General features: G+C 41.1%; 1 pseudogene; it reads right to left on the reverse strand.

Annotated features, from left to right (window-relative positions):
- Positions 1-3,754: 3,754 nt before the first annotated feature.
- Positions 3,755-4,952, reverse strand: LOC117094214 (annotated as a pseudogene).
- Positions 4,953-20,752: the final 15,800 nt, after the last annotated feature.

The following is a 20,752-nucleotide window of genomic DNA, read 5'->3' on the forward strand; positions in this document are numbered from 1 at the left end:
AAAAACTGCTTTAAAGTTCATATGGAACCAAAAAAGAGCCACATTGCCAAGACAATCCTAAGTCAAAAGGACAAAGCTGGAGGCGTCACGCTACCTGACTTCAAACTATACTACAAGGCTACAGTAACCAAAACAGCATGGTACTGGTACCACAACAGAGATATAGACCAATGGAACAGAACAGAGTCCTCAGAAATAATACCACACATCTACAGCCATCTGATCTTTGACAAACCTGAGAGAAACAAGAAATGGGGAAAGGATTCCCTATTTAATAAATGGTGCTGGGAAAATTGGCTAGCCATAAGTAGAAAGCTGAAACTGGATCCTTTCCTTACTCCTTATACGAAAATTAATTCAAGATGGATTAGAGACTTAAATGTTAGACCTAATACCATAAAAACCCTAGAAGAAAATCTAGGTAGTACCATTCAGGAAATAGGCATGGGCAAGGACTTCATGTCTAAAACACCAAAAGCAACGGCAGCAAAAGCCAAAATTGACAAATGGGATATGATTAAACTAAAGAGCTTCTGCACAGCAAAAGAAACTACCATCAGAGTGAACAGGCAACCTACAGAATGGGAGAAAAGTTTTGCAATCTACTCATCTGACAAAGTGCTATTATCCAGAATCTACAAAGAACTCAAACAAATATACAAGAAAAAAACAAACAACCCCACCAAAAAGTGGGCAAAGGATATGAACAGACATTTCTCAAAAGAAGACATTCATACAGCCAACAGACCCATGAAAAAATGCTCATCATCACTCGCCATCAGAGAAATGCAAATCAAAACCACAATGAGATACCATCTCACACCAGTTAGAATGGCAATCATTAAAAAGTCAGGAAACAACAGTTGTTGGAGAGGATGTGGAGAAATAGGAACACTTTTACACTGTTGGTGGGATTGTAAACTAGTTCAACCATTATGGAAAACAGTATGGCAATTCCTCAAGGATCTAGAACTAGATGTACCATATGACCCAGCCATCCCACTACTGGGTATATACCCAAAGGATTATAAATTATTCTACTACAAAGACACATGCACACGTATGTTTATTGTGGCACTATTCACAATAGCAATGACTTGGAATCAACCCAAATGTCCATCTGTGACAGACTGGATTAAGAAAATGTGGCACATATACACCATGGAATACTATGCAGCCATAAAAAAGGATGAGTTTGCGTCCTTTGTAGGGACATGGATGCAGCTGGAAAGCATCATTCTTAGCAAACTGTCCCAAGAACTGAAAACCAAACACCGCATGTTCTCACTCATAGGTCGGAATTGAACAATGAGATCACTTGGACTCGGGAAGGGGAACATCACACACTGGGGCCTATCATGGGGAGGGGGGAGGGGGGAGGGATTGCGTTGGGAGTTATACATGATATAAGTAATGAATTGATGGGTGCTGACGAGTTGATGGGTGCAACACACCAACTTGGCACAAGTACACATATGTAACAAACCTGCATGTTATGCACATGTACCCTAGAACTTAAAGTATAATAATAAAAAAAGAAAAAAGAAAATAGGAAAAAAAAAAGCAAATCAATTGGACTTTCTAGAAGTTAAAACATTTTCTCTGCAAACAACTCGGTTATGAGAATTAAAAGACAAGCATAGACTGGGAGAAAATAGTTGCAAGTCATACACTTGACAAAGGGCTTGTAGCTAATACATACAAAGAACTCTCAAAACTCAACAATAAGAAACCAACCAAATTTTTTTAAATGGCCAAAAGATTTGAACAGACACTTTACTGAAGACGATATATGGGTGACAAACAGCACATGAAATGATGCTCAATATCATTAGTCTTTAGTGAAATGCTAATTAAAACTGCAATGATAACTTCTAGACACTTATTAGAATGTCAAAAAAAAAAACAAACACCTGACAATACCAAGTGTTGATGAGGCTACAGAGCAACTGAAACTCTCATACAGCACTGGTGAGGGTGCAAAATGGTATGTCCGCACTAAAAATAGTTTTGCCACTTTTATAAAATTCAATATACACCTAACCATATAACCCAATAATCCTACTCCTACATACAGACATATATTGTTTTATTTCACTTCACTTCATTGCATTTCAAAGATACTGCATTTTTTTTTTTTTTTTACAAATTGAAGGTTTGAAGTACCTCTGCATTGAACAAGTCTATCAGTGCCATTTTCCCAACGTGTGCTCACTTTGTGTCTCTGTGTCACATTTTAGTAATTCTCACAATATTTCAAACTTTTTCATTATTATTATATTCATTATGGTGACCTGTGATCAGTGATCTTTGTTGTTACTATTGTAGTTGTTTCGAGGGGCCATGGACCATGCCCAAATAAGACAGCAAGCTTAATTGATAAATGTGTGTGTTCTGACTTACACACCAACAAGCCATTCTCCATCTCTCTTTCCTCCAGCCTCCCCATTCCCTGAGGTGCAACAGTATTGAAAATAGGCCATTAATAACCCTACAATTCCCTCTAAGTATTCCAGTGAATGGAAAATTTGTATGTTTCCCACTTTAAATCAAAAGCTAAAAATAATTAAGCTTAGGGAGGAAGGTATCAAAAGCTGAGATAGGCCAAAGCTAGGCCTCTTGTGCCAGTTAGCCAGATTATAAATATAAAGGAAAAGTCCTTGAAGGAAATTAAAAACGCTACTCCAGTGAATACAAGAATGATAAGAAAGCAAAACAGTCTTGTTGCTGATATGAAGAAAGTTTCAGTGGTTCAGATTAAAGATAGCTAAAACATTCCCCTAAGCAGAAGCCTAATCCAGAGCAAGGCCCTAACTCTCTTCACTTCTATGAAGGCCGAGAGAGGTGAAAAAGCTGCAGGGAAAAAAAAAAAAAATGTTACTAGAGGTTGATTTATGAAGTTGAAGGAAAGAAGACATGCCCCTAACATGAAAGCATAAGGTGAAACAGCAAGTGCTGATGGAGAAGCTGCAGCAAGCTATCCAGAATATCTAGCTAAGATCATTGATGAAAGTGGCTACACTAAACAGCGGACTTTCAATATAGACAAAGCAGCCTTCCATAGGAAGAAGATGCCATCTAGTAATTTCATAGCTAGAGATAAGTCAATGCCTGACTTTAAAGCTTCACAAAGCAGGCCAACTCTCTTGTTAGGGGATGATGCAGCTAGTGAAGCTACCCTATTTACCATTCCAAAAATCCTAGGGCCCTTCAGAATTATACTAAATCTACTCTGTCTATGCTCTTTAAATAGAACAATGAAGTCTATATGACAGCACATCTGTTTACAGCATGGTTTGCTGACTATTGTAAGCCCACTGTTGAGACCTACTGCTTAGAAAAAAAAAAAAAAGATTTATTTCAAAACTACTACTACTCATTGACAATTCACCTACTCATCTCAGAGCTCTGATGAAAATGTACAAGGAGATTCATGTGTTTCCTTGCCTGATAACACAACATCAATTCTGCAGCTCATAGAGCAGGGAGTCATTGTTAGATCTTAAGGAAGTATGTATTGTCCATTGTTTATAAAATCATTTGTCTTTCTGATCTAAACATTTTAATACTTGAATTTAATAGGTTTTTCTTCTGGAAAAGTTCTTTGGCATTCAAGTAAAATCAATACTTTTGGAATAGTCAGCTGCATCACACTGGAGTGACTGCTTTAATTTCTAAATCCTCAATTAGTGTAATCCAGGGATACTGACGGCCTTGATACATAATTTAGTCTTGTCATCATAGTGTGTGGAAATCAGATCTTTGGGGGGTAACATCTGACCCCGTTTCTTTTTACCACAATGGTTCCTGCTACATTGTCATAGACTTTGATTAAGTTGAAAAAACAGCAGTGTGATGAAAGCAGGGAAAAAAAGAAGCAATCAAAAAAATCTTGATCAAACCTCATATAGTGGACATTGCAATGCTAACATTTGAGAAAGGAATCACTAAAACCCGACTTAGTGCAATAAGCACTAATGTATCACATGTCACCACCAGGAACTTCCCTGGGGTAGCTCCACCTGCTCCCCAAATGCAAATTATCTCATAAAAACAAACTAATAATCTGTATATAAGAGCCACAACCATCATTTTCTGCAAGTCTTCCATTGATGTGTCTTCATCTATTTCTTCCATTATATGGTGCATAGCAAACTTAGAGCTATCCTTTATCCCACTGTGGTGCGTAATGCTGAAGACAATGGTTGCTTTTACAAAGAAGAGAATAAAGAAACTCACCATCCTTGCCATAAATCTGTGGCCCAATGATGGAATAACATATTCTTTGCCTGCCTGTTGCCCAGTCTCACTTGGGCTTCATGAAGGGGCTGCAGATCCTACCTTCCTCACTGGAGTGGCCCAGACTGATGCCTGCACATGAGGATCCCGGGGTCTCAGGCCCATGACTGGAGCAGGGGTGTTGATGCCAGCAGCTGCCCCAGGGTCAGGCCCCACAGCCCAGGGCTCAGGAAGTAGAAGGGGTTGCAATAGCCCAGCCACGGGGATGGCGGCACCATGGCCTGGGGGACAGCAGTGCCACATGAAGGGAAGCTCTGTGGGGATGGTTGGGGGCTGCAGCAGGTGGGGAAGGTGGCTGGGCCACTGTGCCAGGTGAGGTAGCCACAACAGGACTGCTGCAGCCACTCGTCCTCTTGCCAGGAGCACCCACAGATGCTCAGCTGCTCTGGCTCCCCTGCGGCACCATGGCTTCGGACGCTTCACAGCCTGCCTGCTCCTGCAGCCCTGCACGGGAGCCAAAGGTCGCCTCCTGGCTCCTCCTGAGCCTGCCAGGTGGCTCTGACCTGTTAGCAGTTGTGGCCCCAGGGGCCACTGCAGGGGCATGGGATGGCGGCAGCAGGAGAACCGCTCAGGGAAGGGAAGAGTTCATGGTCCCCTATGCCCTCGTCGTGCCCTGGAGGGCAGCCTCTGGCTTCCTTGGGTCCCTCTGCCATCATTGCCTCAGCAGCACCCTCCGTGGTACCTGTCATTGCTTGGTCTTTATACACCTTTTTAAAAAAGTCTCTTCCAATTCTCTCCCATTCATCCAACTCCATAGTCCTCTGTTCCAGGAATCATGGGCAAAACTGCTTTACTGTACTAAAAAGTGATAACAAACTCTGAGTACTAACTTTTACTCACCAACTTCATAACAAACGCTTTAAAAAAAACTTAAGTAAGCAGAATGTCTGCTTTCACTTTGTCCCATTGTTACCCTGGCTCTTCTGAGTGCTCAGCTTTCCCACCGAGCTTTTTTTAGACGTCCTCAGGTATCCTTTGATGATGTATCCTTCACTTTCACATGCTCTGGCAGTCTTTCACTGGGATCTTTGTCACCCCATGTTCGGCAGCCAGGAATGTTGGGGTGATCAGACCCAACACCAGGTCATGGGGGCGAAGAAGTCCAGTGGAGTCAAAGGAATGAGAAAAAGACAGTTTGGGAGAGAAAGTGGGACCAGGGGGCCATCTCGAGTGTGGAGGCTGCAAAGGCCCCGAGCTCTGGGAGCCCATGCTATTTATTGGTGCTCAAACAAACAAACAGGTGGTGAGGATGTGGGGGTTGAAAGGAAACAGTGTATCAAGTGAATGAAAAAACATATGGCTGCTTGAGATAATGGGAGTGCTAGAAGCAAGGAGCCAGCAAGTCTAGCAGACATGCAAGCCCTGCCTCAGCTTCTCTCCCAACACTCAGCTTTTCTCCCAACAAATCATTTTGACTTTCAAGTCTTATTATTCAAGTAATACATTTTGTAAGGCTATAGCTGCCTTTGATAGTGTTCCTCTGATGGATCTGGGCAAAGTCAATTGAAAGTCTTCTGAAAGGATTCACCATTCTAGATGCCATGAAGAATATTTGTGACTCATGGGAGGAGGTCAAAATAGCAGCATTAACAGCAGTTTGGAAGTTATTCCAGCCCTCATGTACCACTTTGAGGGGTTCAGGACTTCAGTGGAGGAAGTAACTGCTGATGTGGTGAAAATAGCAAGAGAATTAGAAGTGCAGCCTGAAGATGTGACTGAATTGCTGCAATGTCATGATAAAACTTTTACATATAAGGAGCTACTTCTTATGCATGAGCAAAGAAAGTGGTTTTGTGAGATGGAATCTACTCCTGGTGAAGATTCTATGAACATTGTTGAACTGACAACAAAGAGTTAGAATAGTTCAGAAACATAGTAGATAAAGCAGCAGTAGAGCTTTAGAGGACTGACTGTGAGTAAAATGCTATCAAATATCATCATGTGCTACCAAGAAATCTTTTGTGAAGGGAAGACTCAATCCATTTGACAAACTTTATTGTTGTCTTAAGAAATTGCCACAGCCACCCCAACCTTCAGCAACAACCACCCTGATCAGTCAGTAGCCATCAACATTGACACAAGACCCTCCACCAGCAAAAAGATTATGTCTTGCTGAAGGTTCAGATGATTGTTAGCAATTTTTAGCAATAAAGTATTTTTAAATTAAAGTATGTCCTTTTTTAGACATAATGCTATTGCACACTTAATAGACTACCATATAGTGTAAACATAACTTTTGTATGTACTGGGAAACAAAAAAATTTGTGTGACTTGCTTTGTTGTGATATTTGATTTATTGAGGTGGTCTAGAACCAAACCCACAGTATCTCCAAGGTATCTCTGTATTTACCCAAGTGGAATAAAAGGCCTATGTTTACACAAAAAAAACTGTAAACAAATATTTATAGCAATTTTATCACCAAAATTTTGAAACCAAAATTCTCTCAGCTGGAGAATATATCAGCAAACTGCAGTACATGCATAGAATGAAATACTACCCAATCATAAAAAGAATGGACTATTGATATAAATAACATTACATATCTCAGCTGCATTACGCTAGGGGAAAGGAAATGGACTCCAAAGACTAAATACATACACTGATGAAGAATGGCAGAGCAGCGAGATAAAAGGACTCAAGGTGTTTCATAATGATGGAGCCACTCTTTGAGTTCCAAAGATTTATATTTGCATTAGGCAATTGTTTAAATTATTGTCATTTCAGATTTCATGCCAGACACAGCTACACCTTATCTTACCTAATATAATGAGTGTGTGAAGCAGTCAACGAAAATTCCACTAAATGTAGGCTTTGTGAAAAGAGAAACTGTGACTATCTTATTCACAAATATCACAATTTCCTCCCACAACACCATTACACAGAGCGGGTATTCGATAAATATTAGTTTAATGATTAAACAGATAAGAATGAAAATAAAGTTAGGGTTTTATAGGAATATAACAAAATTTTGCATTCAGATGAGCATGCTCCCCTTCAAAGTAGCAACTGGCACATTACATTTTTCATTCCAGTGATGCTGCTTTCATTTGAAAATATACTCCCTCTCCTATTTCTGCTTATTAAAATATTGCCCTTTCTTTAAGTAAAATTGTTTTTCTTTTTTTTTTTTTTTTTTTTTTTTTTTGAGACAGAGTCTTGCTCTGTCGCCCAGGCTGGAGTGCAGTGGCCAGATCTCAGCTCACTGCAAGCTCCACCTCCCGGGTTCACACCATTCTCCTGCCTCAGCCTCCCGAGTAGCTGGGATTACAGGCACCTGCCACCTCACCCAGCTAGTTTTTTGTATTTTTTAGTAGAGACGGGGTTTCATCGTTTTAGCCAGGATGGTCTCGATCTCCTGACCTCGTGATCCGCCCGTCTCAACCTCCCAAAGTGCTGGGATTACAGGCTTGAGCCACTGTGCCCGGCTGTTTTTCTTAAATAAATTATTGACTTTCGTTCTTTCTCTCAATGAGCCAACAATAAATTTAACATGTCTTAACATTTTATTCATTTTTCAATATCCCAAGTAGTATCTAATTTATCTTCTTTTTCTCTAACAAATATAAGAAGTTTATATGACAGGCACAGAGTAAAAATAAAAATTCAGATTCTATGCAAAGCTTGAGAGACTTTGGCTCAAAAAACCATTATATTTCCAGATGTATCACTAAAAGTAATTTTCATTTATTAGACACTGATGGTTGACATTAAGCTCTTGAAATATCATTAAAATATTTCCGCTCTAACCAGTTTGCACAGTCAAGTGACTTTTAAAAAATCATTTACAGCTAAGCTGCTGTTATGGAATTTATTATAAGAACTCAATTTTCTCTACCAGTTTTTCTACTAGGAAACAGTAATCCTGGCTACCAGTAGAGACCCCTTAGTTGCTTTAAGACATCAATCAGTTTTATACCTTGTTTCTGTCACAGAGCACTTTTGCGTAAACACATAGACCATCCTACATGGGATTGACACTGTAATTCTTCAGCTAAATAAGCTTTTGTCCTAATGACCATCTGATAATAAAAATATTGGGGGTTAAGGTGAGGAAGTTAAGGGAGATGGGCAGATATATATAAGCTAAATAGGATATTGTAAAGAAAATCTAAAAGTTTTATTACCTTTATTTTTTCCAGTTTCTATCATTGCACTTGAGATCGAGTATAGTTTGAATTTTTCCCTGTGATCTTATTTCTGTACTCAGAGCCAGGAAAGGTGAAATGGGTAAGATTTTACGACACTGTGTTTCCACCATCCCATCAACTTTTTCCTTTACCCCCATTGCAGATGCCTATAATTCTGCCATCAGAGCAAATTTCCTTAGTCAGATGGCAAAGAAGGTTTATTCTGAATTGAGTACTAATCTGAAATGTCGTAATGGCTGCCTAGGACACAGTGCTCATAGGGATCATGAGGCCAATTTGATGGATCAGTTAACCCACTTTTATTTTAATTTCAGGCATGTGCAGATTGAGGTAGTTGGGGTATCCAGATAAGATTACCCAGTGGGCAGTTGAATATGCAGGTCCAAAGTTCAATAGTGACAAAAGAGATAGACATTTGAGACTTAAGTATAAAGTTGAACCTCTCACTACTCTCCACTTCTATCCATAATAGACAGGGTGAGCCACTCATGCACTTGTTTCTTCTGAGTCCAGCTTGTTTCTCTGTACACTGGTGATCAAAGCCACCACCAACAGATAGTTAGAATCAGATATGAAAAACAATCTTCATTACAAGTTGTATTAGGTTGGTGCAAAAGTAACTGCAGTTTAGAAACTGCATGTTTAGCACTCTGGGGGCTAGTACAACAGGACAGTAGTTAAGGAAGTGTTTATGATAGTAAGATCATCATTCAAGTGACTGACCATGTTATCTAAGTTGGACAAAGAAAGAAAAAATCAGGAATAAACTTTAAAATGATTTTTTCCTCATGAGTCCCAGTAATCACTATGCCCAGGTACTGTATTTTCTCGCCTGGTTTCCTTAGCTCTTGTGAGGGTATTTTCATGCATAGATACTTGTTCAAATTGATGTTTCTGCAGGGAGATGGACCTGGAGAATGCTATCATGCCATCTTCCTGAGGTCCCTCCCAATCCCAAGAATTGAAACCAATAGAATTCCCCTGTATTGTGCTAGCCATTTCTGGGATCAGGCATACTTTTCTCTCCCTATGTTAAATATGATTGAGACCAAGCAAAAATTAGCCTACCTCTTTGCTCCATAAATACTTGCTCCTGTGCACCTATTTAAACTGTTTTCATTTTGAGAATAACAGCTTCTCATGGAGTGAGTACTTCAAGATCCTCACCTTACTGGGCCTTCCAATCTAAAAGTATCATGTTATAAACTGCCCATTCCAACCAGTCCATTTCACAGGGTTTTAGGAATTCAGGAACTATCTAGTTTGTCTTTGTAAGCCTAAGCTGAAACTTGAAAAGAAACCTGGAATATAAGGATAACCTTCCAATCACTTAGCAAATTCCAGGGTTTTTTTGTTTTTGTTTTTGTTTGTTTGTTTGTTTGTTTTTTGAGATGGAGTCTTGCTCTGTCACCCAGGCTGGAGTACAGTGGCGCCATCTCAGGTCACTGCAAGCTGCGCCTCCTGGGTTCACGCCATTCTCCTGCCTCAGCCTCCTGAGTAGCTGGGACTACAGGCACCTGCCACCATGCCCAGCTAATTTTTTTGTATTTTTAGTAGAGATGGGGTTTCACCATGTTAGCCAGGATGGTCTCGATCTCCTGACCTCGTGATCCGTCCGCCTTGGCCTCCCAAAGCACTGGGATTACAGGCATGAGCCACCACACCTGGCCACAAATTCCATTTTTGTTAAGTATCCCTCATAATCTCATACAGATACATGGACACACCTCTTACAGTGAATTCCTGTATCGTCTTTGCTACTCTCAGCAAGTAACTGCACGTGTGTGCATGAGTATGTGGTGGAAGTGGTAGCCTCCCACAAATTTCAAGTCCTTTTTCCTATAGTTAAAATGCAGGTACCATTGGGTGGGTAAAGTTCTGAGTGAATTGCTTATCAAGCATGAGCCAGATTTCGACTATTGTGTTGTGAGTAAGCCCACTCTCTACTGGGAAGTACGTGGGGGCTAAAGTGCTTGCCTGTATTTCTTCTGCAGATGTCACACCTTGTCACCAGCCACCCCCACCGTGAGAACACCCTGCAGGCATCTGTTCCCTTTGAGTAAATGCCACCCTCCAAAGTGTTTTATTCTTTCTACAGGATAAAACATGCTTTGCACAAAGTCCATTCCTGATTCCATGGTGGGCACACACGCCAAAAAAAATTCTTCTTAGAAGTAAATAAATGATCTAAAATACAGAGGATACAAAGTTTTGTGTTTTTCCCACTGGCTGCATCTTACCAAAGGAAAGATTCTTATTGCTGAATTATGAACAACTGATGGTGTGCATTAATTAAGTTATTGGAGTGAAAAGAAAAAAGGGAAAACTAGTAAGTACTTTGGTCAGCAGACACAGGAGCCTTTCCATGCAACAGAGTAGAGAAAGCCTGGTAAGATGTATTTTGTTGGATTTCTTCAGTCTTTGCCTGGGGCAGTGCAGCCCCTGTCTTTGAACAAGGTCAGGTGCATTGTGCATGCCCACGATTTAAAGAGCATTGAAAGATTCCTGCAGGGGGTGTAACCCCAGGAACAAATGGCTCTGTGGAGGAGAAGGGACCCCACACAGACTGCCTCTTTATCTCCCAAAGGTAGGGGCCCTGCAGGCTCTTAACTCGTGGGGGTGGGTTAACACCTGCTCCCAGAAAAAATGTACTCAGGCTGTCTGGTCACAGGTAGCTGACTTCCTGATAGGCAAGGCTGGAGGCCCTTTTCATGGGGAAATTTTCTCTCTCCATATAAATGCAAAATGGATTGTAGATAACTGCATTATGTTTTCCAAGTTGAAGGTCGATAGGCACTAACTCTCGAAGCACATAGCAAGGAAATCCCCCCATGAAAGTGTCAAATATGTGTACACATTTGTATGTTGTATATAGTTGTCCGTTTTTTTATTTCAACATTACCTTTGGATATATTTTTATTAATCATTATGGTATACTTGATTAAGTAATTAAGAAAGTTTGGGATACCTGGAGTAAATCAATCGGATAATTGATATTTATATTGAAGCTTACTGTGTGTGGCTACCAGAAAATATGTCATTTAGGGAATACTTTAATGACAAGTCATAGTCCCTGCTTTTAAGCAGTTGGCAGATTATTTGGAGAATGGTGCATGCACACACATAACATTTCTAGCAAATCAACAAGTACCAACTTGTACAACATACCACAGTATTAATAGAAGATATCAATGCTCACGCTCTGTCAAGTGGAGGAATAAATAGGAGTTAATCAGAGGTGTCTTCCACAAGGATTTCTTATGTTATTGTAGAGGATGTGGATCTCACTCCAGAGACTTGTACTTGAAAGAAATGTCATTTATTTACCATTTTCAAATGAATTAATTCAGATTTTTATAATGATCAAAAGCCAGTGAATTCACCTTTCTTCTGTGAACACATAGCAATGACAGATGAAATATTTTTTAAAAAGAAAAAAAAAAAAGCAGGAAAATCTAACTAGGCTCTGGTTCAAGATAAACATCTCTGTAGACCAGAAACAAAAAAAATCCCATAAATCGTGGGTTGTCTGGGCTCTGGAAGTAGACACTGGTGACTGAGAGTTTGGTCCTATGGGAAAAGGAGTTTTGAATGTGAGTGAGACCTGGAGCAGAGCCAGGCTTCCTATGTGATGCCAGAGGCGAACAAGGCTCACTGCTCTATTATGACTATGGCTTCAGATGAAGCTGCAAGCCTGAAGAGACAAAGGGCGAAGACGAAGTGTGACTCCCAGGAACTGAGCCAGCACCACGCACTCGGTAATGGATCTGCTATACTCCACAATGTCCCCTAGGGGCAGTACATCCCAAGCTGGATTGTAAACCTGATTCTGGTTTAGGAGTAAAAGGGCTGGGCTAGGTAAAGAAAACCACCAAATTCTTAGGGAGGGAAAAGTTTGAAAGGGATGCTCAAAACGAGCCTGCAAACCAAAGTTCCAAAACACACGAAGAAGTCTAATTTCTCAAAGGACAGCCAAGGAACAAGACTTGGTAGTATAATTCAAAAAGAGTAATTCACCCAGATAAAATTTATTTTAGAGAATAGCCTGAAAATAGGCCAGAATAAATTTGTTGACGTGGTTCAAAGACATAATAAAGGCATTTGTACATTAAAGAAATAAATTATGGAACATAAATAGGCAGAAATGAAATATTAAATCACATCATCAGTTCCTACATTGTTGGAAGAGCTGGGAACCAGCCTATGTAATAATCAGACTCCTTCCCCTACCTCAGAAGGAACGATAAATCTATGAGGCTTACCTAACATTATAAGATGAATGAATGATCCCTATGGTTAGTCTGTCCTGGTCATTGTTACTATCCTCATGTCTAGGGTCTTATGGTCTTCCATGATGACTGAGCTGCTTGAGTTACAGGTAGGCAGAGGTTATACTAAAGCTGAGACCCCTCCTGTTCAGAGCTGAGACTTCCTACCTTGCATCTCCTCAGAAGTCATGTCACTGAACAGAATGCCACCAAGGAGGACACTTTCTCTCTTAGAACATTCCATTACTACTGTATTTAAATACATAGCTTCTCAGGCTGGGCTTGGTGGCTTAATGCCTATAAATTCAGCACTTTGTGAGGCCAAGGTGGGAAGATTACTTGAGCCCAGATATTTGAGACTAGCTTGGATAACATGGAGAGATCCCATCTCTATCCAAAAAAAAAAAAAAATTAACCAAGGGAAGTTGCCAGTACCTGTGGTCCCAGCTACTTGGGGAGACCGAGGCAGGAGGATTGTTTGAGCCCAGGAGGTTGAGGCTGTGGTGAGCCATGTTTGTGCCACTGCACTCCAGCCTGGGCCTCAGAGTGAGACCCTGTCTCCAATATATATTTTATATATATCAGATATATATCCATATATGTAACATATATATAATGTGTGTGTATGTGTGTGTGTGTGTGAGAAGGGGAGAGAGAAAGGTTCTCAGGCCCTACTCAGAAATTTTGATTCCCTAGATCTGGGGCAGGGCTTAGAAATTAGCATTTCTGACAAACTCCCTTATGATTCTTGTGCAGCAGGCCCATAAATTGGAAAACACTAATGCTGTTTATAATCCTCATTTTTCAAGTGATGAAATCAGGCAGAACCAGAGAGAACAATACTTGCCCAGGTCACACCGTTAGTTGTTGTTATAATAAAGCCCAACCCTTTTTTTATGCTCATTTTGGGTTTAATTCTCTCCTGTTTGTCTAGTTTCTTGGGTGGAAACTGAAGTAATTTATTTGAGACCTTTCTTCTAATATAGGGGATTAGTGCTGTAAACTTCCTCCTATGCACTGCTTTAATGGAATCCCACAAATACTGATATCTTATATTTTCATTCTCTTTCACTTCAAAATGCTTTTTAGTTCCCATTTCAAATTCTGTTTTGATCCATAGATAATGTATAGGTTTGTCACTTATTTTTCAAATCCTTGGAAATTACCCTCCCTGGACCACACTGGGAAACTGTTTCTAGGCAATAAGTTGGGGGCACTTATAGGGCTCACCTCATTTGTTTCCTGTCTCTCAGATATCACTGGCCTTCATTGCCTGATGTCCAATGTCCTGAACATGTTTGCTTCACATACTTTGTTCAAGATTTTAGTTGTTTCAGATGGGAGGGTAAATCTGCTCCTTGTTATTCCATCTTAAGCAGGAGGCCACTCCAGCCCCTACCTGGCCCCACAACACAGCCAGAGGGTCAAAGCGGGGCCGTGCCACAGCTCTGTGTTCATACAAGATCCTCTCAGGGCAGTGTGGTGGCCCCTCCCTGCTCAACCTCATTACCCTATTTTCAAGCTTCCTTCTGCTGCAGGGAAGCCTGGTCCTGCCTGCAAAGGGGATGGAGCTCCTTGAGGAAGGAACTATGTTTTCTCCAGCAGCTCATCAATGCCCAGTATACACTAGGGGCTCAGTTATTGTTTGTCTTATTTTCTTGTTGACTCTACTCTGACGTATGACATGTCACTTTCCCCTCTTGACCTCCATATTCAGATCTGTGAATAAGAATAAGTGGGTAACATACCTTCTACCTTTAACTATAGAGCAAACCCTGAAATTAGAAGCAGAAGCTGAGGACTTGTGAATGGGGCATTTTCCCTGGCATGATGGATAGGACCTACAGATGTGGCTATTAGGATGTTTGCTTGCCAAGTGAATGTTTCTGCAGAATTTGACCCTAGTTTTCAAATCAGACTTTAGTGTTGGTGTTTTTTGTTTGTTTGTTTTTTCTGTGAGTTTGTGTATTTTGGGACTTTGACACAACAGCTTCTGGAAATCTTTTTCACGGAGAGTATGGAGGCTTCTTTGGCCAAACTGGGTGGGTGCAGGCTCCCATGTGCTTGGCAGCTGCTGTGTGAGCTGCAGCATGCCCCATGCATCCTGCTCCTCTACAGAGGTTTCTTCAGACATTACCCTGTGTCTGGCCACGTCATTTGTCACGGATGTAAAGGCAACAACCGAAAGCCTGAAGCTGCTGGGATGAGCACCTGCTGCGGAATCCTGGCCCTTCACAGATGCATTAAGAAAGTGCTCCGTGACCTCCGCCCTGCTCTTTCCAAAAACGCCACTAGGACTGCCAGGATCCAGCTCCCTGGAACACCACATTCTGTGTGGGCAGTAGGCCTGGTGAGAGCAGCCATGATGGTGAGGGCTGAGAGCCAGATGATTGGATTAGAAAGACAGTGGCCTGGCCTCCTGAGAGCAGAGAGACTCGGCCTCCATTTCCCACTGGGGGCAGCCATCTTGTCACGGTTTTCCTCAGGAGCACTGGGAACGCTTCCCCAGGATCCCCTTTCTCAGCTTCTCTTAGCAGGACTCCCAGTGGGCTGTGGCGGCTGAGGACTGCGAGCAGGGAGGGGAGGGGCAGCCAATGGGCCTGAGATGGACTGACGGCCAAGGGGCCTCCACAGGGCCTGTCCCTCCCTAGCTCTGGGCCTGCACTGCCGCCACAGCCTCCAGGAGCCCCGAAGACTTAACAGATCTGAATTGCCCCATAGCTTCTGGAATGCAATGACATCTGCATGTCTTAATTTTTGTAAATAAAAGAAATCTGCTTCCTACACCCCTTTACCGAGGTTGATGGGAAGATTGACTATCAGGGAGTAGTTGACACTTTTAATCTTACAAGAACCTCAATCTTACATTGCCATGAAAAATGGAAGATAACCAAGTTAAGGTGGAGCTATTTTCTCTTATTTCTCAGGCCTTTAAGGGTATACCGACAACTAGCATTGCATACAGTCCCTCCAACACTTTTCCACACTCCCACTAAGCTCAGCTAAGGAAATCTTTGCTGGGACCTCAAAGTCTATGCTGCTTGGCTGCCAGTTTCACAGAGTCATTTCTATCTGAGATTCTACCATCTCTAGAATATTGTAATGCGGTGACCTCATCGCTTTGCCCAGTTGCAAGAAAACGACCATACTCCAGGGCCAGACCCTGTAACATAATAAAATCTAATATATTTGGTCTCTGCCCCTGGTTCCTGCCATAGAGCTCCTAAAACCCTTGTAATTTCCTAAGTGCTAGAAGTTTTAGAAACATCTTTTGTATAATGTGGTCTTTGATCCTGGTTCCTGACACAGAGTGGCCTAAATCCCTTAGAATTTCCTGGGGAGGATAAAAGTGTCTTGTGTTCTAATGAGGCAACTTTGGATAGGCTTCTGGCTAGCTTCAGGATGGGAACTGGTACCCCCCCATAGCCACGGTTAGAGCTTGGAACTTTCAGTCCTACTTCCCATTCTTCAGAAAGGGAAAAGGGGCTAGAGATTGAGGTAATGGTCAGTTATGCCTCTCTAAAATTCCCTAAAGTGTGGCATTCAGAGAGCTTCCAGGTTGATGAACGTGCCCATGTGCAGGAAGGGTGATGCATCCCAATTTCACAGGACAGAAGCCCCCGGGCTTGGGACCCTTCCAGATCTCACTCTCTGTATCTCTTCATCTGGCTGTTCACTTGTATCCTTGGTTATATTCTTTATAATAAATCAGTAAATACAAGTAAATGTTTCCCTGAATTCGAAGCCATTATAGCAAATGATCAAACCTGAGGAGGCAGTCATGAAAACCCTCGGTTTGTAGCCAAGTTGGACAGAAGCGTGGGTAATCTGGGACTCACTACTTGTAATTTGCATCCAAGCTGGAGGACAGTCTTGTGAAAGTGACCACTTAACCTGTGGGATCTGCACTAACTCCAGGTAGTTTAGTGTCATAATTAAATTGTAGGGCACAATTGGCGCCTGGAGAGTTGGAGTACTGGTTGGTGTGGGAATGCCCTGTCCCCACATTTGGTATCAGAAGGGCTGTGAAAGTAGATAAAAACAGTTTGTTTTTCCTATTTAGGCCCCTTTCCTCTTCCACCTAAACAGCACCAAGTCCCCATCTTGTTCTCTTTTCAGACAATGCAGCCCGTTCTCTCAATGGTCCTAAAGCAGTGTTTTTTATAGTGTGGTCCAAAGAACACTGGTGGTCCCTGGCAGCTCATCAAATCAGCTGCATGTGTTTCAACAGTTTCAGATAAATAAAAGCAAATAAGCAACGTTGTTTCCAACCAGTTCACAAATTGGAAATGTAAGATTAATTATGACTTTTACAGAAAACCCATTGGATCCTTTGTAATAAACCCAAGCTTACCAGGAAGCCTCTGCTGGAATAGATACCCACAGGAATAAGATGAGATAGTGTAAGAAAGGACAAGTATAGGAGATAAGCCCTTGGTGTTTTGTGGGTAGCATTAGGCATTAACCAATGTGACCTCTGCAGAAGAGCACAAGAGGTCTCCTCACACAGTATCACTCATCTTGTCATCTCCTTCAGCTTCCCCAATAAAAAGAGTGCAACGCAGCTGAAGCAGGATCTTCATTACAAGAAAATGCTAACACACCTCAGGGTTTAGAGTGTGTGACATGAGGACCCAACCACCATGCCACATAAAATAGTAACAGGATTGATGGTAAATGAAATCATGTAATGGAATCTACTGTCTTTAAAAGCTCCGTCATTAGTCTCCATGAACATTGTTAGACATTTTAGGAAAAGTTAGAAAACATTTTTAGGAGAGAAGAATGAGTTTAGTTAGTGGGATAAAAGCTACCAGGTAAAAGCTTAAATTAGCACCCCTTTCCCCATGGTAACCCTTCCCCATCGCCCTCAAATTCAGCCTAACACATCATAGCTGTATTGGTATATTCTTTTTCTTCCCTGACACTAGAGTAACTAATAGGATCTGATATCAACAATCATGAAGTGGTCCCAAAACAATGCAATACAATCAAGAACAAGATTTTTTAAATGCTGCCTAAGAGCTGCCTCCTCCATAGTTACCTAACAAAGCTGTGCCCTAATCATCTCTCTGCAACTGCTTCTTCATTTCTAATCTATACTATGCAATTAACACCTCATTCTACCCCACTTTGTTCTCTGGACTTGATTCTTTAGCACTTTGTTTTGTCAATATAAAATATAGTTAATTATCACATTGTCTTCTCACTAATTGCTATTTGAGATTATTTTGTTTCCCCATCTAAATTTTAAACTTCTTGTGAACAAAGAGTATTGAAACTCTTTGGCATGTTATAATGACTAACATAGGCATAAATACCTAATTAAATGATCAATAATTGGTTGACTCAGGTTTAAATCACACATCAAAAATAAAACAAAATTGGATTATTTCTTAGTTTCTTTCCTTCTGAATTAGATGTTACCTCAGAGGCACTACAAAATATTAGACTTTTAGGTTATAAAATCCATTTTTTTAAAGTCACTCTTAGTAAGCTAGTCAGAAAAATGCAACACCCCAGAGAGATAGGGACGTCGTAGGAGAGTGAGGATAAAATGAACTTTCTCTTAGGGAATTATTTTAGTTTCCAATTTGCATCTTTGATTGGACTAATTAGATTAAGAAGGATGGAACCATTCCTCAGGCATGTTCAGAAGAGTCAAATTTGGAGTAGGTGGAAAACTAAGGATACAAAAACAGGAGCCAGGTCAAAGTTCTTCCCCAGAGAGAGGCTTCATGACTCTGCCTGATGAAACCCTTACTGCCTGTCACTATCTTCAAAGCACAGAACAGTACACAGCCCAGAGCAGGCCCCAAGTTGTATCTGCCCTGTGATTAGTTGACAAGATCACTGAATTGTGGGCTGATGATCCCAGTCACTGATGGAATCTGTCGGGCTCACTTTTCATCATCCTGGTACCCTTTTGTGAATAACTGGAGTTTCCTTCCTTCCCTTCCTGTCTGGTTTGCATCACTGACAAATTCCACTTTTCCTCTCTTGAGAAAGACATTCTTCCTCGGCCCAACCCATTATAATAGCACATTCCATTTCAAGATGAACTGGAAGATAGCCTTCATCATAAAACAATTGTAAGTGGTTGAGATAAAGCACCCAATAAAGCAACTGAAAGCAGAAAAAGGCAGAAAGAATTTGTGCCTTCTTATGGAGCAATATTCCCCATCCATCAGCTAAAAAGGAAAATCTGGGACACGGCTTAAAATTTTCATTAAAATGGAACAGAGCATCAGGAAGTCAGATTTAGACCAACAACCATGAGATATTTTTCTTACAGTTCCTTTCTCCTGGACAGTCTTGCAGTGGGCTTCAAAGTTCTCTCTGTGACCAAGTTCAGCAAAGTTGCTTTTTCCTCCTCTTTGATTGTACCAGAGCTTTGGGAAGGGCAGTGAAGTAAGCCGAAATGAAATTGCCAAAGTTATGGTTCTCAAGTAAATGAGATTTTCTCTAATGCTTACCAACTGTCACCAGGTCAGATGGATTTTTCTGCTTGAAGTCCCCTGATGCATTAATTTCTTCGCTGTCTTATGGTATCCCTCCAAAAGTAACCCCAGCAGCCATAAAAGCATAAAAAGAAAATATATAGCATAACTGGTGCACAAAAGGATGGCAAGAAATAAAAAGCAGGGAGAAGGCAGAAAGAAAGGTCTTTAGAAAAGCATGTTGTTTTCTTGGCTTTTAACTCGGGGGACAATTCACACATCACTCCACTCAGACCTAGCAGAAAATAGCATGATGTGACAGGTCTGGGTTGGCTGAACTAGAAATCCTTAAAGGTGGGTGCATGTTTTCTTTTCTTGATTCATCTAGTACAGTGATTTTGGAGAACATTTTTAAAGCAGCGAAACCACTATATATAAAGCAGCTGAAAGTAGAGTGACAGTGGCTGAGTTAGGGGTCTCACTAGTAGTACTTCCCCTCCCCACAGGAGTAGCCCATATGAGTCTTAAAGTAATTGCAGGATTGGAGGCACGAAAGTCACCACTCGAGAGGATTTTTGGTGATCCATCAAGTGACAGCACCAGGACTTAATTTATCTGAATACAAATGGCTGTCATCTAAATTAGGGAACAAGAAGATAGTCTCTGTTTCTCTCTAATGTATTCACCTACAGTTTCCTCTTTGACTCTGGTTTATTGGGCTAAAAATTAGCATCATTTTTTAATAGAGATCACAAGTCTTATCACCTACCAGCTAACTGCCCTCATCTTCCTTCCTTCGTAAAACATTTCAACAGATGTTTATTGAATCCCTCTTTTAAGTCTAAGGCACTATCTTGTTGTTGAAAGTTACAAATAAGTATAATAGTAGTAGCAGTTAACAGTAATAATGGTAAAAATAATAGCAAATATGTAGATAGTATTAACTTCCAAACACTGTTCTAAGCTCCTTATATATGTTAAATCATTCAATCATCTAAATGACACTCTAGGAAAGACATGATTATCTTTCCCAGTTTATACATGAATAAATCAAGGAAAGAATGATGAATCTGCCTCAGTTTATGTTGATTTTCATTTCTCTTGCCTACCAAACCAGCAAACAAGCAGTGCACATAACATATATAAGATTAGCCGGGTGTGGTGGTTCATGCCTCTAATCCTAGTGTTTAGAGTGGCCAATGTGGGAGGATCGCTTGAGGCCAGGAGTTCGAGACCAGCCTGGACAACATAGCAAGACCCCATCTCTGCAAATATTTCTAAAAATTAGCCACCATGATGGCATGTGGCTGTAGTCCCAGCTACTTGGGACACTGAGGCAGAAGGATCACTTGAGCCCTAGAGTTCAAGTGACATACTCATAGCTCACTGCACTCCAGCCTGAATGACAGAGCAAGACCCTGTTTCTGATATAAAAATTTAAAAAAGAAAAAAAAAAACAAGATTAAAGAGTAAAGCAAATAGCTGTCATTCTCCAGTTCCTTCTGTAAAATTCAGTGTTCCACTGGAGTGAGGACTCTGCTGTGCTGGAAGACATAGACCCATGGGTTTACAGATTTATTATTCAGGAATGCCCCG

This window comes from Trachypithecus francoisi, unplaced genomic scaffold, assembly GCF_009764315.1.
Source record: "Trachypithecus francoisi isolate TF-2019V2 unplaced genomic scaffold, Tfra_2.0 Lachesis_group13, whole genome shotgun sequence".
NCBI lineage: Eukaryota > Metazoa > Chordata > Mammalia > Primates > Cercopithecidae > Trachypithecus > Trachypithecus francoisi.